The sequence below is a fragment of the Nanorana parkeri genome, unplaced genomic scaffold (genome assembly GCF_000935625.1).
Source record: "Nanorana parkeri isolate BGI_ZX_2015 unplaced genomic scaffold, ASM93562v1 scaffold1290, whole genome shotgun sequence".
In the NCBI taxonomy this organism is placed as follows: Eukaryota; Metazoa; Chordata; class Amphibia; order Anura; family Dicroglossidae; genus Nanorana; species Nanorana parkeri.
The window spans coordinates 76,657-84,159 of record NW_017307558.1 but is presented as its reverse complement, the minus strand read 5'-3'; the positions used below and the strand labels follow the sequence as shown (position 1 = coordinate 84,159).

The 7,503-nt window shown below is 40.9% G+C and overlaps 1 protein-coding gene across 1 annotated transcript in view; it reads left to right on the top strand.

Annotated features, from left to right (window-relative positions):
• Window positions 1–7,503, top strand: part of RIC8A (RIC8 guanine nucleotide exchange factor A) — a 53,452-nt gene that overhangs the window by 29,568 nt on the left and 16,381 nt on the right. The gene's annotated exons all lie outside the window — the stretch shown is intronic.

The following is a 7,503-nucleotide window of genomic DNA, read 5'->3' as shown; positions in this document are numbered from 1 at the left end:
TTGCACATTTGCTCATGATAATATAAAGGCTACATGTAGCCCCTATGGCTCATCAGGGAGTAGGGGCCTAGTTTTAACCTCAGCCTCTGTTACCATGATTCCTGATTTCTTGATCTATAAAATTGTGTTTCTTTGCATTCACTGTCAAACTGAGGAAAATGTTGTTGGTTTATAATTATACCTGACGGTAATAGGGTGGTAATTACTTCTTAAGAGTATAATATTCATAATTTTTTAATATCATGTTTGCTCTCTCATCATTAATACAGTCAATTAGTAATTAATCCATGCCTCTAAACTTCATTTTCAACTTAATTAAATTGGGGAGCCAGGCATTAGGAAGAGTAATGATAGCAGCAGAGATGTTAAGTTCAGTTGGCAGCTCCCTGTCGTTGAACTTGCAAAGATGGATATTAAGTCAGGCTGAAATTGGATGTACTAAGAAGCTCTGTTTTTCCAGTCATCTCCATTTTTTTTTACCAGTTGCACAATGTCTAAATAGGCCTGTGCATCCCAGTAGGTGACAGCTTGGCCATGCTGGTGAGCACGTTCTGTAATCTGGTCAGACACTCTGCTTTATCCTTCTCTGTATCACAAATCTGCCCAAGGATGCTTGTACTGTGTGGAGTGGCCATTGCTTATCCATGTGAGTATTTTCAGCCCAGCACTACCTACCCTACTGTGATCGACATGTCAGTTGCCTGTGTTATACACTAAATTGTGGGAGCTGGCTGAGTGAGCACTGTGTGCCGGCACAGTTTAGAAACCCACAATTTACAAGTGAGTGGCCGGGTCAGCAAATGCAATTCCACTAGGGCCCCGTTTACAAAGATGGCAAATAGTCAGTAAAAACAGGGGGTTTGATCCATGTTTTTACAGCCCCACCCAGACCACCCACCTAAAACAGCCACTACAAATTTTATGCAGAATGTGGCATTTGCCAAACGCAATTATTGTAGTCCATTGGGACTGCCACAACCACCTGCCATGTTTGTGGTGCAGTATTGCAATATGAAATCCGACTTGGGATCTGTGGGCAAGCTCTGTTCTCTCTGCAAAGGTGCGACAGGCACCCTGCGTCAGAGCGAGAGCTCTCCAATGAGCTTGAAGCATGAGTTTGACTCGAAGGAAAGCCCTAGCCATTTATGTGGTAAGCTTATATAGAAAAGGTATTTAACGATGTAATTTTAGTTTGGTTTGTGGTTATTGTTTAAATGTAGAGTAAGGTTTGATGTATACTATGTTGCGTTTACCGCACGTTGATGTGCTTTTCTTTAGCCCATTGTGTTGCTGTGCATTTTTTTTTTTACCTCAACAGAAGCCTAATTATTTTGTGGTCCCTTTAAATACAGCATGACCTTTGCCTAGCGCAGCATTGCATTATTGTGAACTTGGCATATTGAAAGCAAAGTAATTTAACTTGTTATTGCGTTGAGCAACGCTGCCCAACACACATGATGTAAATGTGTCCTAAGCAATTGATGAATTCATGTTTATACGGTTATAGCGACCTCAAGTGGTTTTTTAAAGCAACTGTTTATTTTTTACGGGCTATAGTCTGTGACGGGGGAATGTTTCTAATTCTACTCACAGTGACTCTGTTGGCATCTTGATTTTCCATCTTTGCTTACTGGATTTTTTGTTTTCCATTTGATATTGTTCCCGAAAGATAGGACTGGTACATAGCTGTCAGCACAGTGCATAAGCATGCATGCTCAGTCAGTACAAGCATGTGTGTTTATGTTGGACCTGTGCCTGGGGAAAAATGAGTAATCTTGAATTTACATTAAAAAAGAACTCCGAAGGTGGTGAAAAATGTAATATACAGTACATATGCACAAACACGCTGCAAAACAGTTTTTTTTTTTTTTTAAAGGTACTCCGCTCTGAATACAAATGAGATCTCCTGGTAATTGCCCAATGGCCATTATAAATTAGTTGTTGGCATATGGAGTGGAGTGCTCTTTGGGGAGATGAAGGAAACAAGCACAGAAAGGCACCACGTTCCTTGTATGTTGTATATTATTACTAGTGCTATAGGTTATATATTTCTAAATGCACAGAACCATTTATTGGCTGATGGGGAGATTCATATCTGTAGGGATTTAAAGGGGAACTTCACACCCATGTGTTAATTTTTTTGTCGCTTACCTTTTTATCCTGAATAAGTATATTCAGCTGCCCATTAAATCATGTGTTCTGCTGTGATCCGCCATTCTGCTGCCACACACTGGGTCCCGCTCGGCCATCCCTACTCTCTGACATCATTGAGAGCTGGCTTTTCAGCAACCAGCCCCCTGATGACACATCACCTGGTTGTCCCTCCTCCAGCCACTGTAGATGCTGATGCCTCCTTAAATATGTCACGTGGATCTACCAGGAGGCTTCGGTAGCGGGGTTGACATCATTCTCACCTCGGCAAGAATGGAGGCAGGGGGCAGACTTGACTGTACAAATGAAAAAAGCTAAAACACAAGTCAGTTATTTAGATTGCAGAGCAGGGGAGGGTTACAGCAGTGGGTCGCAACCCCGTGTTCAATGGGTTGCCGTTTGCCTTCCACTGCGCTAATTGATGGGCTCCTCTGCCTCCCCTTAGTGTAGCACTGTCGGCACTTGAGGTGGGTTGGGCCAGTTGGTATGGCCACGAGGGAGCTCCATCCATACGAGCATTGCTTACAGCTCCCTTGCATGCCCTGCTTGGAGTGACGTCACATTCTGGCTCCTGGCACCTCTACAGGGTGTGCAAGGGAGCTTTACAAGCAACGCACATATGGATGGAGCTTTGTCACAACATAAAAGTCCACACTGGACCCCCCGCTGAGGATCCACTCCAATTCTCATAAGGTGGGGAGACTGGGTGGATCTTAAAAAAAAAAAAAAGATCAAAACATTTTTTGGGGGAGTTTGTGTGAGAATGTCTGTGAGTGTGTGAAATGATGTCTGTCAGTGTATTTGAGGGCCTGTTCACACTAGTACAGTGCGTTAATCACACTGTACCACGCAATTGCACCTACGGTGCATTCTGGTGCAGGAGGTGCACTGCATTGCCATTCATTTGAATGGCACTCCAAACGCACCTCCTGCCCACATTTCGATCACCCAGAATGCACGGTACCGTAATGTTGTGCGTTTCAGTGCGGTGCAACTTGGGTCGCAACTTAATGACAAGGACAAATGTGGGTCCTGAGGTTACAAAGGTTGAGAACCACTGCTTTAAAGGATGCACGCTTTTTTTTTATTGTTTCGTATGACTTAAAGCTGCCAGCAGTGACATGCAGAGGTGTAGGGTGGTGTAAACAAAAAGGCTGTATTTTAGAATTTTTCTGCATTCCATTGGTGTCTGATCATGCAGATACCCCTCAAAAAATCAATTGTTTTCACATAGAGGAAGTTGTTTTTTTGGAAATGGCAGTGGAATTTTGTTCTAGCTCCATTGACAAAAACTAGAGAAAATCTCAAAAGTTAGGTGCTGGCTGTAATTTTTAAGGAGCATTGGTGATTTGGCTTCTGGTATTTGTCTAGCTCTGGCCTAAAACAAAGATTTGGATAGGAATATGTTGAATTATGTTTATCTGGTCAGTGGTAGATTGGGACATAATCCTCACAGTTCCAGCTAAGATGCATTGCATTGGTGGATTTATGGATGCCAGAAAAAGGAGCCAATACATTGTTCAATGTGAAGTACCAATAATGCTATGACTTTTGATGTTTCTATAAATGTTTAATCAAATATGCTTATTCATATTATAGTTATTTTGGTACTGTTAACGTTCGACATTTTTTCTGGTCAAAAGCCACAGATTGCTTGATATTTTCTTGGCGCAGGTTTACTTTAATGAACGTATCTTTCAGCGGGCACGTTGTCTGCTATAAAATTCTGTAGTATGAGCGAACGCATTGACCTTGCATGGGGATTTGTGAAATTTGTCAATCTTTCTTATTATTGAACTGAAAACCTCTCTGAGTAGCGTAGAACCAATTTTAGGAAGCTTAGTAATATGTGCTCATGTTCACATAAATGGAAACCGCTAAAGGACATTTGGTATTGGCGTCTGTCGGCTGGAATTTGTTCCATTCTTGCTACAGGAACGTGACTAAAGGAGGAACACCAATGTGCATATATAAAGGTCATAATTTAGCTGATAGAAGATAAGAAGAGGGAACTGTCATACTGCTTCCAGCTAAAGAAACGAAACCAGAAATGTAAAAGCAAGAGCAAACAAAACTTTAACTGAACAAAACTATGATATCTTTTATTAACAGTCGTCATGTAGATTGCTGCTTTGCAAGATAAGGGATTGGGCGTGTTTGAGGAAGGGAGATCAAGTGAACTAGGAACAAGTAAGACCACCAAACGTTCTTCCAGAGTTTGTTTCAATATGTATAAAAGGATTGTCATGATTTGGGGGAATCCTCCAGTGTTTTCACCTTGCCATGTGTTCCTATTGAATAGAAAAAAGCAAATAAGTCAGATTTAGAACCACAGAACAAAAGATTAAAAGAGACCCTGTCAGGTCTCTGCACATATATTCTAAAGCCTTCAGCTCTCTGCAGTAGAAGACACAGTATACGCATCTGTCCAATGTCCCATTTTTCCAATTCTCCTGCCTTTCCAGCACTGTGGACTCCTAAAGCCACTCCATAGAGTGTCGGTTGCCTGTGCTCCTCTACTGTGAGCCTTGGTTCCTTCTCCTATACCTTGTGTCACTTACAGGATGTAGGGATCAAAGGAAGAAACCAACGCACACGGCCAGTGACATGGGCATCTGACACTTTCAGAAGTACTGAATGCTGAAGTAGCTCTTAGAGCTGGGCTACCAGAGAGGTGAGTACACTGTCCTCTATTGCTGGGAGCTGTTGGTTTTATACCTTTTTAAGATCCCAACAATGTTAAGTGCAAATGTTGTACTGAGGAACTTTAGGCATGAATATTCCCATTAGGGAATTGTTTCTCTTTGTGTTTCAGATTAGGGGTGCTTTTAGGAAATTCGAATAGTTATGTTTATGATTTAGGTTAAAAGTAAACCTCCCACTAGAGAAACATAGAGACTGATTTTTGCTGGCCTCTTCCTAAAGATGATTTTGCTGGCCTCTTCCTAAAGAGCTGACCTCTTCCTAAAGAGCTGGTCTCTTCCTAAAACACGATTTTGCTGGCCTCTTCCTAAAGAGCTGGTCTCTTCCTAAAACACGATTTTGCTGGCCTCTTCCTAAAGAGCTGGCCTCTTCCTAAAGATGATTTTTCTGGCCTCTTCCTAAAGATGATTTTTCTGGCCTCTTCCTAAAGATGATTTTTCTGGCCTCTTCCTAAAGATGATTTTGCTGGCCTCTTCCTAAAAGATGATTTTGCTGGCCTCTTCCTAAAGATGCTAGCTTTCTGGCTTTTATCGATAACCTAGTGACTTCAATACTTTGAGTTACCGACTTGGAAACGACGGACAGATAATGACCTATGGCTATTCTCCAACATTCCTGATCCACATACATATGACTCAGTAAGTATGGTAGTCCGAGGATTAGCGTAGCATCCAGAAAGTTGGCTTTGTCAGCATTGGCAGCCTCAGTATTTGTCTGACGGTTTAATTTGAGAATGATTATGAACTTTTTAGGATTAGATTTAGGGTTTAGGTTGACTGCTATAAATAAAGGTTCATTTGAGATTTACAGTTTGGAGATCAGGATCAGGATAACCGTATTTTTGAATTTTTTTTTCGGTTGCAATAATTTTATAGAAACTGCTCACTCTCCAGTGTCATTTTCACAGCACACATGGGATAGGGTCTGGTCAGATTGCATGGGCCAATATACCATGTCAATTTCTGCTCATAAAATTATAGGGCAGGCTCTTCAGCATCAAAGGCCTGCATAGTCTGCTGGGGTGCCCATGGGTGCCTTTGGTCTTTTAGGACCCTTTCAATGTCCCTTTTACTTGTAGGTGTCACAAAAAGGGCTTTAGAATTTTATCTGTAGACGTTTTTCAGTGAAAGGAAACTATAATGATCTTATTTTAGGTTTTTCTATTTAAATTTTTTATTTTTTACTGTATGTGCCCAGTTTTTATTTTACAAATAAGCATTTTTTTGCATGGCCAAGGGTTCCCAAAACACTATGGGGGACATTTATCAAAACAGGAGCAGACAGAATCTGGAATCAGCTTCTCTCTTCAGTTTGTTGAGTTATAGACCGTTTTTAGTAACCCTTGCAGTGGGGCTACTCCCGCGCTACAAGGGTTAACTGCTCATTTGTGTCTAGGTGCTAAAAGAAAAGTTATACTCGATGTTCCGAGCCCGTTTGTTCTTAGACCGGTCCTTCCAGCCTCCGCTGCAGCAGTCTAAGGTCTTGTAAATCATCACTTATTATACACTGTGTATAGACGTGAGAATGCTGAGGAACATTCCAATGCTGCAGCATAGAGGAGACAGGCTTCCGAGACCAGAGAAGCAGGGAGCTGGCTCAGCAGTTTCAGTGAGTATAATTGTTGTTTTTTTTTTTAAGAACCTAGACAAAACCTTTGCAGTTAGAGGGTAGTAAAGGGTTAATAAAAGTTTTGCCCGGGATTCTAATTTAGGCTTTGAAAATGATAGAAGCGGATTGGTTACTATAAACCAATAATATTTAAAAAATTAAATATTTTGCAAATTTTTTTAAATTGTGAAAACCAATATACACTGTCTGCCAGTTATAATACGTCCCCAGTCCTCTTCTTTGTGATGAAATGACTTTAGCATGTGGGAACTGTTTTATTTTTTACAGTTTGTTTGTTGGCCCGTTTCTGTGCATTTCCGGTTTCGTTTCTCTGGTTATCAAAAAAAACCGTGTCATGAAAGGAGTTCCCCTTCTTGTGATTACTGAACTATGTAACTATGTACTTTTGCCTGATGTTTTTAACAGCAGTTTTCTCATTATGGAAAAATGGAACTTAACTGTAATGCATACATGAAACAAACTTCCATGTTTAGGTAAGATGGACCTAAACTGAGAAAGGTTTGTTATATTATAGGGAACATTTAGAAATGCTCAAGCAGAGCCGTAGCTAGCTCCTTTTGCGCTCGAGGCAAGAAGTGAAAATTGTGCCCCACAACAGACTTGTGTGGTATGTGACATCATGCACCCCGCCTACAGAATGGCGGTGCGCATGTGCAGAATGTGCTGGTGACCAAATCCAAAATAGCAAAAATATTTTTTCGTTTGACGAAACCAATGAAAACATTTTTAGTTTCCGTTCATTTCATCCTAAACAAATGTTTAGAGCTGCAGCTAACGATTATTTTCAAAATCGATTAGTTAGTCGATTATTAGGTTCGATTAATCGGTTAATCGGATAAACCATAAAATAGAGTTCAAAAAAAGGCTCCAGTGATGGGACTACTAGTTTGTATTGAGGTTGTAGTCCATCACAGGAGCAAGCTTGGAGCGGTGGAAGTAAAAAAGAAAAAAGATAGTGTGGTGTGCAATATAGTGAAATGGAAAGTGTAAAATTATACAGCAATGAATGCAGAATACCAC